The following is an 11,123-nucleotide window of genomic DNA, read 5'->3' as shown; positions in this document are numbered from 1 at the left end:
AAGGTTGCACTCACATTATCTCTCTAATCTTCAATCTCTCCCTATCGATTAAATTCTTCCTTACTTCCTAGAAACACTTTCAGGTACCCCCACCTCTCATGTTTAAAAAAAATTCCCCACTAAAATGGCTGAACAAGTTATGGTTTATGAATGTTACGGGGTACTATTGTTCTGTAAGAAATCATGAGTGGCCAGTCTTTAGAAAAGCATGAAATGACTTGCATCAACTGATGCTGAGTGAAGTGAGCAGAACCAGAAGAACATTAATGACAACATTGTGAGATGGATCAACTATGATGGATGCAGCTTCTCTCAGCAGTTAGTGATCAAAGACAATTCTAAGAAACCCTTTATGCAAAATCTACATCCATATCCAGAAAGAAGAAAATTTAAAAACAAAACCCCACTATGGAGTCTGAATGCAGAGCAAAGAATATTTTGTTCACTTTTTAAAAATTTATTTTATGTCTTTTCTTTCTTTCTCATGGTTTTTCCCCATAGTTCTAGTTCCTCTTTTACAACATTAATATGGAAATATGTTTAGCAGAATTGTACATATACAACTTTTACCAGATTGTTTGCTGATAGAAAAATGTGGAATTCAAAAACTTGTAAATGGATGAATGTGGAAAGCTACCTTTACATGTAATTGGAAAAAAAAAAGTAGGGGAGAAGGGAAATCCCCCACTAGGCCCCTTTATTTCCTGCTCTTTTCACAGTCAAACTCCTAGAAAAATCTATCTTAGTTGATTCCATTTTTCATTTACTTGTCAATCCTTTGCAATCTGGATCCAAACATTAAATCTCAGCTGAAAATGCTCTCTCTAAAGTTAGTAATGATCTCACGGTTACCAAAACTGTTAATTTTTTCACAATCCTTATTCTTTCTAATTTCTCTGAACATTTGACACTGTTGACTGCTCTTCTCTTCCTAGATACTCACTCCTTTCCAGTTTCCTTGACACTGCTTTTTGTTGGATCACCATCCACATCATATTTAACTAGGAGGAGGGAGTGAACTCCCAAGAATTTGTCCTAGGCCCTCCTTTTTTTACTATGATCTTTCTCGATAATCTCATCAGAATTCTTGGATTTAATTATCATCCCTATGTTGAAGATTATCAAATCTACAATGGAATATTGGAATAAAAATTTAAGGAATTCAGTGTTTTCCAGGTAATAATCGATAAGTTGACTGAAATGTCAAGAAAAATAGCTCTAATTCTAAAATCCTTTCTTTCAAATAATAATGTTGGCATTTCATATGGATTTAAATACTATTTGAAACCCAAACTTTTAGTCAAGTCCTTGGGCATTATAGTCCATTAACAAAAGATTTGGGCAAGGAGTTGCAAAAAGCATCTTTAAGATGGTCTATTGACTCATAAGTAGTTATATGCAATGGTTATATAAAATGTTTCTGAAAAGGTATTCTTGATATTGATTAAAGAATGTTAAAAAAAAAGAATGTTTAAAAATGAAAGCAACACACTTCATTCTTAAAAAATCTTGTCTTTTTCTAGGGGAACAGTGCCAAAATCAAATTGGTGAGAGAGAGTAAAGATATTGTTTGGAGACTAAGGAAGTGTTTGGGTTCCACAAGAATGGGAAGGTAGATTGTTAGTTTATATTGCAATGACTGGGGTCTGTCTGCCTGTATTGGTGCCTATGGACAGGTATGTGAGTGTAAGAGAAAGGATTGAGCCTCAACCTGATTAAAATCTAAGATTAAATCAGGTCTGTGTTCCTCTCATTTGCACATACTCAAGGAGATTACAGTTCCCTCCCCAGTGCTCATTAGTTAATGAGCAGGGAGGCAAAAACATAGAAGTGTGAATGTATCAATTAGATTAGCACAACAGGGGAGGAACTAGTCTTTCAAAGAGCCTTTAAGACCATAGCATTTCTGGGATTTGAGGCCCCTCTCCCCTTGAGAGAGGTGGTCCTTTTACTAAGATGTCTTAATAAAAGCCATTTTTAATGACTCTGGACTAAGTATTCAGGAACCATTTATAACAGAGATTGTAGGAGAATTAGATCAAAGGCTAAATGTTTAAGGAAAAGGACATTCATCTTCAAAAGTCTAGGGATTTAGGTTGGATTTAAGGCCATTCCATCAAGTCTCAATAATCCTTTCTCAGGGGGCAGGAGGTGGGAGGGAAGGAAGGTTGAAATAAATAACATCCTTCCTTCAGTCTCCAACATTGGTGCCCTCCCTTGAAAAATCTAATGTTCTGAACTCCCCTGAGGCCAAATCTCTATGGACAATGAAAAATGACCTAAAGTCATTTGTTAATGATTAACAAACTACTCCATGATACCTTTTCCCTCTCAGTGATTTTGAACCCCTAGCTGTCTTCATCCAAACTGTGCTTTTTGTCTCCCATTGCCTAAGTCTTCAGTTACCCCCAACTCAATTTCTCTAACATTCTAAAGCTACCTATTCCTTTCACTTTGCACTCTGAAATGTTTGCTCTATACACAACAAACTTACTTTCATCTTAAATCTGTTCTTTTTCTACTCCTTTCATCTTCCTGCTTTCCCTGAAACCTGACTCTCTACTGATGAAACAGCTTCCTTGGTCTCCCTTTCCAGGACTGGCAGCATTGTCACTCATTCCCCCCATGGCCTCTTCTAGGTTCTCTGTCAACATTACTTAGTCTCTCCTTTGAAGTTCACTCAATCCAATTTCCCATAGCTTCTCCTTCTCCAACTCTCTCAGCTGAGAACCTTGCCTCAAGGGCCTAGCCTTCTAAAGGAGGATAGAAGTGCAGCACATACACATATCCATATGGACAGTGCAAATCTAAAGTAGATAAGTACAAAGTAGATAAGGAGGAAGTTAATAAGATTCATGAAAATAGGACATTGATTTAGCTTTTACCTCTAATTATTCACTAATAGATCGTTGTGAATCTCAAAGGGTCTTTTTCATTCTTAAAGATTTACGTTTCCAATTTGAAAAGGTATCTTAAACAGTAACTTTTAAACTGGCTGAATTTAAGCTTCAACAGAGCAGTCAGTGCTCATGGGTAGTAGATAGGGTATTCCATTTCTATAAAATTATTAAAACAAAATAGGCAAAAAGGTTAAAAATATTTGTGTTTAGATTTAAATATACTAAAAGCTATATTTGGAAGCTCTTGGGAAAAATGATTATTTTGTAGAGTGACAAAAAATTCTAGTTATTATAAATGAAAACATAATGGGAGAGGCAGATGTTTTTGTTTACTTAGTTTTGGTTAGCTGTTCATTTTCTGGGACTTTATTTTTTTTAGGACAGGTTTTATTGAACCGACTTCCATAGGTTACTGGAACAGTATGTGAAGTTTTAAAATATTTTAAAAATATTTATTATTAGAGAATTATTATTATTAGAGAATGTAACTATAAATGTAACTATAAATTAGTGAGTAAAGAGAGAGGGTCAGTGAAATAAGTATTGATTCACCTGTGCAAAGCTCAATGGAAAATGAATCCAACAAATCCCCAGAAATGAAGAGGACAATAGGGTCAAGTTGACATTTTTTAAAACCCTCCTGCAAATGGATGGGTAATTAGATCATTCCTGGAAATGAAGGAGTCATCAGGCAAACACTTCCTTAGCCCTTGATAATAAATTATGTAAAGTAAGCATAGATAAGAAAATAATATTTACAGTAACTCCACAATGTAAATAAAAAAACAATCAAAAGGAAACATAATAAAATTATAATAATGAGGTGAGATTTAAATGAAGAGATGTGATAAGACAGCCCCCACCCACACCTTCATGGAGGTGGGAGATCCACCAGAGCACACTGCATATTTCAGGACTTTTTCAATATATTGATCAGTTGTGCTGACTTTTTCTTTTTCTCTCTAAAAAAGTATTATTTGTCATATGGGAAAGGGGAAGATGAGGAATTCATGGGATATCACAGAGATGTGAAAACAGAAAAATCAATAAAAAATTATTTTTTTAAAGGGGAAAAAAGAAAATATCTGACAGTCCTGATGAGTCCCTAATGAGTGCCTTAGAGCTTTAGGAAAGGACACCATGAACCCTTATGAAAGGCTATAATAATACAATTGAAACTGGAAACTTGGTTCAAAGTGAATCAGAAGTATCCCTAGAGAGTGTCACCAGTCATGTCACAACTATAGATAAGTTTCAGGAACAGTCATTGATGGTAAACACTGCAAACATCATCATGAAGAATTTCAAAATAGATCACCCATCAAGGATACACTAGTGGCCTTACAAATACACACAAACCATTGATGCAGTGGAGTGAGTGCTGGCCTTGGGTCAGGAGGACCGGAGCTCAATCCAGCTTCAGACACTTGCCACTTACTAACTGTATGACCTTCAGCAAGTCACTTAACCCTGAATGCTTCTCCTCCAGGGCCATCTCTGGTCATCCTGATTCATATTTGGTCACTGGATTCAGGTGACTGGAAGGGAAGGTGAGGCTGGTGACTTAGCACAGCCCCTCCCCCAACTCAAATCCAGTTCATGTGCTTGTCCTGGAATCACCTCCTGATGTCATGGTTTTCTTCCAGAATGAAAGAAAAATATCATCCAACCATAATCATTCAATTAGGAAATTTTAGGTTTCCCACAATAGAGAGGTTATTTTTAAAGGGAAGGTATGTACCAAAAATTATTTTTAAATCGAATCTATTTTTTTCAATTAATACATACACTTATTTTCTCCCCTCCTATCCTCCATTGGAAAAAGAAAAACTCTTGAACCAAAAATGCAAAGTAAAAGAAAATAAATCTCCAAAATGTTCACATTCAAAAATATATTTATTTCCTCATCTCTCTTCTCAGCAGGTTATTAGCAAGCTTATTTATCCATCTTATGGAATCAGAGTTCTTAAGTTTTTTTTTTTTGTTTTGTTTTTTAGATTTTTCAAGGCAATGGGCTTAAGTGGCTTACCCAAGGCCACACAGCTAGGTAATTATGAAGTGTCTGAGGCCAGATTTGAACTTAGGTACTCCTGACTCCAAGGCCGGTGCTCTATCCACTGGGCCCCTAGCCCCTACCTAGCCGCTAGCCCCTACCACCTAGCCACCACCTCTTAAGTTTTTTTAAAAGTTTGTCTTTACAAAGTTGTTATTGAATAAATTGCTCTCCTGGTTCTGCTTACTTTACTATGCATCAATTCATACTAGTCTTCCCAGATTTCTCTGAAACCATTCCTTTCGTCATTATTTTCATAGCACATGTATTCCATTACCTTCAGATGCCAGGTTTCATCCAGGCACTCTCAAGTAATTTTGGAGTAAAGGCCAATTGGTGATACTGTTGTGTCAAAAGTTATACACAGATTGCTAACTTTTTGGGTAGAGTTTCAAATTGCTTTTTAGAATGCTGTACTAATTCACAATTCCATCAACAGTGAATTAATGTGCCTGATTTCCCAAAACCCTTCCAACATTTGACTTTTTTTTGACAACTTCACCAGTCTCAGGTAGAATATCAGTGTTGTTTTAATTTGAAAGTTTTTATAACAGTGATTTGACACATTTTTCATAGGGCTAGTGATAACTTAGATCCCTTCCAATGATGCCTATTATTATTTGACCATTTGGGGATTGGCTCTTATTTTTATGCATTTGAATCAATTCCTTATATATCTTGGAAATGACACGTTTTTCAGAGAAATTTTCTGCAAAGATTTCCCCCAAGTAACTCTATTCCTGCCAATATGGGTTGCATTGGTTTTGTTGATTGATTAAATTAATTAAATTAATTAAATTAAATTAAATTGATTCACAATGACTGCTGTCATTGGCACTGATTACAGACAAGTTCAACCTTTGTATATGTGTATTGTACTTTGATTTCCATGTTCCTCATGGTAATACTCAATTTCTTTAGCTAGATTTATAGCATTTAACCTATTTACAATGATCCAAAGTCAATTAGAGTGACAAAATTATTTCAGCATAATTATAAATGTGATTTCTAGTTCGAATTCAAGTTTTTAAATCATATTTGAATTTTCTAATTCTAGCTATCTGGGAACATGCACCATGAATTGGATTTGTCTAGGTAGAACTGTTGCAATGTTATTGTATGAGCATTTTCTCCTCTCATTTCTAGATTCCTAGGTAAAGTATTTTACTTCATTATCTAGTTAAAAAGCTAGATCTGAAACATTCTGGCTATCTGAAGTAAAGCAACCCAAATGGAACTTTGCAAGAAGACTTGTAATATGCCCGAGTAGGTTTTTCTACTTTGATTTGTAGGTTGTTAATAGTAATATTGATTACTTTTATCTAGCTTTAACTAGGTAAACCTGGCTTTATAAACTTTTTTTAATGTTTTATAATTCATTGTATTTTATTCATATGTATTTGAAAAAGAGTCTATGAACTTCACCATACTGCAAAGGAGACTATGAAACCCCAAAAAGTCAAGAACCCTTTCATTTAGATCAAAGTAGATTCAACAATTGAATACAAAGGGAGTCTAAAATATAGATTTGTTGCAATGCAGTTGGTATGTGTTTTGTACTTTGATTTCCATTGATTTAGTGGAAATAGTTTAAGTCCTTAAGTTAAATGTAGAGAAACCAATTCATCTGGAGTGATCCAGCATCAACTGGGGCTCTAATCAGAATGTTGACAATGTAGTTCTTCCTATGATTTCCAGCCCTGGAGCATCTCTAAAGTTCTAGTTATTTGTAGTCATCTAATGTGAGCTAGAGCTCTCCATTTGGATTTATTTTAAATAATTTTACATAGTTTTCAGGTTTTATTTTGCACCTGCATTCTTAACACTTCCTAGTTCTGCTACAGATCAACTGTCTTGCCATATACTCTAATTTCTTCATAGTCATCTTTTAAGGTTTAGTAATATTCTATCTTATTCATGTGACAATTTGTTTGGCTATTCTTCAATAGATAAGTATCTCTCTTGTTTATAGTTCTTTGTTACCACAAAAAGTGAGGCTACCAATTTATCAGTGAATGTGGGCTTTCCCCTGTCTTTGATCTTCTTAGGATTGAAAAACTCAAAATAATTCTAATTTATAGTTAATTCTATATTATATTGATTTCATATTGAAATTCATTTTATATCTAAGTTCCCTTTCTATGTCTAATTAAATTCAGGAATTTAGCTTTCCCATCTGACCTAGTTTAAAGATCACTCTGACCTTAACTCACCGTAATTAAAAAGGATTGTTATCTTCATTACTATTAAGTCTTGGGTAAAGACAAAAGATATTTGGTGTCATCTGGTTAGCCCTGGGGCAGCTAATTCTAAGAAATACATTGTTCCTGAATGTTCCTTGTATCTTTGAGCTCTTAAAAAAGATTTTTCGGTGCCAGAGAATTTGCTAACTCAAGTCCTCTAGTAAGGTTTGCAATAGGTAAATAGATTCCAACAACCAATCATTCCTTAATGGCCACTAACCCACTCTCCTTGATGTAAGGAGTCATATCCCCGCTGCCATGATGCTATCTATCCTGTAAGCAATAGCATTGTATTTCTCACCTACCCAATTCTGTTCTTTGTTTTCTTGCACTTCCCCAAACTACATGCAGGAATATTTCCCATTAAAGGTTAGGGAAGCTTGTCTCCCTAGGTGTGCAAAAAGGGAGTAACCAATATATAGTCTAATTTTTTTTTTCTGGGCACTCCATTTTTCTGCTTTTCTGTGATTCTGTGTCAATCAGGTGGTCTCTGGAGACATTCAGTGGCCAAATTGAGAATAGCAAGGGATCTGTAAAGCTTAACAGATTCATTAGTTCTGTGTCTGGTAGTAGGTGCTTCTGGGTAACTTTGAAGAAACTACTTCAGCAGAAAACTTAGAAGTTTTAAGAGTTCAACAAGTTATCAGGGACTTCATCTTCATAAATAAATCTCTAATAAGAGAGGATGACTTTGCCAGTAATTACTTCTCTGTGTCTGTCTTGGTGTATGTTTGAAAGTCAAACTAAGACTTTTCCTGGGGCTTTATTCAGACCAAAGAGCAAGGGTAAAGAGAAAACTTTTCCTTGAGAAAGAATCTCTGTGTGTTTTTTAACTTTGTTCAAATTAGAAAGCAGACGACAGAAACAAAAGTCTGCAGGTAATTTATGGCATCATAAATTAAACAGAGGACTAATGTGTAATTTCCAAATCATGGTTTGAATGGGGTTTTTTTTTTATAAATGCTGAAATAATCTAGTGATTCAGTTAACATTTCTTTTTTTATAAGGTTTTTTTTTTTTGGCAAGGCAATGGTGTTAAGTGGCTTGCCCAAGGCCACACAATTAGGTAATTAGGTAAGTATTAAGTGTCCCACTGCACCACCTAGCCGGCCCTTCAGTTAACATTCTTTAGGATTTATTTTAAAATACTCTTCCTCTGGGTGTTTTATTGTTTATAGAGAGGAAGGTGATTTGACTGATTAGAAAGAAGTGAGCTTGAAGTGATGTTGCAAAGTGAAGGGGGAAAAATGGTTGCAGTTTTCAGTTTAAATTGCCTGATGTTTAAGTACAAATCAATTTAGAAAAATATTTTTGAACTGTGCATTTTAAATTAGAAACTTTGGTCTGAGATTTAAAAATTAAAGTTAAGTAGTTTAGAAATTTTGCTATGAGACTAATTTGGTATGAAAGATAATTGGAGTAGAATTTAAATAACTTGTCAAGAAGAAAATGAAGCTTGTTTTTATAAAAATGGAGAAGTCAGGGAACCTAGGCGGCACAATGGATAGAGTGCCAGGTTAGGTAAAGCTTTAATTTTTAATTTAATTAATTTGTTGTTACCATATCCCAAAATCTGAGTTAATATACAAGGAAGCAATTATGAAAAATCCCACTGTTTTTGCTCTGAAGTAATATACATATATATATATAATTCTATATCCTATATAATAATGTACAAATGCATTTTAGAATATAATTCTGTATATTATATAAGTAAATGAGCTCCTGTGCTTGTCTTCTATTATTTTATATTCATATATAAGATAAAGTCCTTGAAATATCTCAAAATGATATGGGAATAATTAGACAAGATGAATAAATTTGTGGGAACAAAGATATAAATATTATTTGGTAAAGTTAAAATCTGAAACATCTGTTCAATTATAAGAATTTCAGTTTATTAAATTATCTTGGGATAACTTATGGACTATTCTGTTACCTTAAAAGGAAATCCAATGTAATTTAGGTTTATCATTTGAGAGTTAAACCCTCTGTGTTGGATATAGCCTGAAATGCAAGCAATTTACATGTCAACAATTCATTTGCAATCTAAGCTGCTCTGTTAATTGGAAATTAAGTACATGTAAAGAATACTAATAGTATACGATCTAAAGTATCTCATCCTAAGCAGGGAATTAGCTAGAGTAGAAAATTCTGAGAAAGCAACAAGATCAGATGATTACATATTCCAAATTCAAATTATTCCAATGGAATATTCAGACTTCAAGCATGACCTAGTAAGTTCTAAAAATTGGGTTCAGGACATTTGTGTACATGTTTTGTGTGTGTGTATATGTGTTGTCTCATACACACACACATAGTTGTTTGCCCACTACATAACCCAGGCATTTTTAAATGCTTAATGGAAAAAGTTTCAGAGTTCTGCCTTTTGTGATGCTTTAAAATGTTTAGGTTTTCATCTCAGTTATTTGAATTTCTTAAATACATCATCATATTAATTTCCTAACTAACTTACACCACATAAGTTATAAGCAGTAAAACTGAAGTTTTTCCCCTTTATGAGGCTTAAAGCTGAATACCAGTCTCAAAAAGTTAAATGGTAAAGGAGTTATTTTACAAGTTGGATCCTCAAAGATTCTTTTTAATGTTATTTCAGCATGTTATTGATAGTGTCTTTATCAGGTACAGGGTTTAGAAAAAGACAGAAACAGCCAGGGGTATATAAAAACTTAAAATTTGATTTTAAGTGAACTATGGGGTCCTAATTTGATGTCCTTCTCATAGCTTATTGTTGTTGGTCTTTCTCAAAGAGGACCAATGGCATTAGAAGGGTGAATCAATTCCCTATTCCACCAATAGTGTCCTTATTTGAATAATCTGTCTAGTATTACCTCCAACCTTTGTCCTCTTGACCAATTTACTGGTTATATGGTGAAACCTCAGAGTTGGTTGGATTTGAATTCCTCTTATTAGTCAATAAGAGCAATATTTCTTATAATCAGTTTCTTTTTTTGACAAGGCAATGGGGTTAAGTGACTTGCCCAAGGTCACAAAGCTAAGTAATTAGGCCACATTTCAACTCAGATCTTCCTGACTCCAGGGCCCGTGCTCTATCCACTGTGCCACCTAGCAGCCCCATAATCATTGCTTCTTTAAAGAGCTTTGTTTATATCTTTATCCATTGAGTACTGGTTCCTAGACATGTTTTTGGCAATTTCACATACATCTTGGACATAAAAACATTATCATATATTTGAGGCAATTTTTCCCCCAGTTGTTTCTTTTACTCATTTTCTTCAATGGGATTTTGTCTGCCTGTTTCTCCTGTCCATATTCCATTTTTCATCAGAAACCTATATAAAGAGGTCAGAATAGAATGGCTTCAATTGCAAGTCACATACATTTTTTAGTTTTTATTCAATTTTGACCTTTCCTCTTGAAAATTGTTGTGGTCTCAATGTACAAATCACAGATTCACAATATAACTCCCATATCAGTAACATTTTTTTTTTCCTGTATGTTAAAATTCAATTGTATTTTATTCCTGGCACCCACTCAATTTTTTTTTCCTTGAAGAAAATATGATACATAGGTAGGAGGCTTCTGGGTAGTGCACAAGTCTTTGAGCTCTCATTCATTTTTTTTCCTGTTCAGAATTTTCCAGTGTATTCCTCATCATCCTCATCTATTCACAAACTCCTAGAAAAAATATTCTACAGTCAGCTGCCTCTCGTAACTCAGTTTCCAACTTCTTGAAAACATTTTGTTCTAGAATCTCCTCTTAAAGTTTGTTTCTATTTATCATCTTAATTTCAGATATAATCTTCTATCCCTCCCTACCTCTATGCAGCAAAGTGTTCCCCTGTAACAAAGAATAAAAAATGAATTAGGAAGAGTAGTTCAGCAAAATTAGCCAACATTGCCAGTTTAGTTGTTAGTATACACAATGGTCCAGACCCATAGTTT

Source organism: Macrotis lagotis, chromosome 3 (genome assembly GCF_037893015.1).
Source record: "Macrotis lagotis isolate mMagLag1 chromosome 3, bilby.v1.9.chrom.fasta, whole genome shotgun sequence".
NCBI classification, from domain to species: Eukaryota; Metazoa; Chordata; class Mammalia; order Peramelemorphia; family Peramelidae; genus Macrotis; species Macrotis lagotis.
This window is presented reverse-complemented; position numbering follows the sequence as displayed.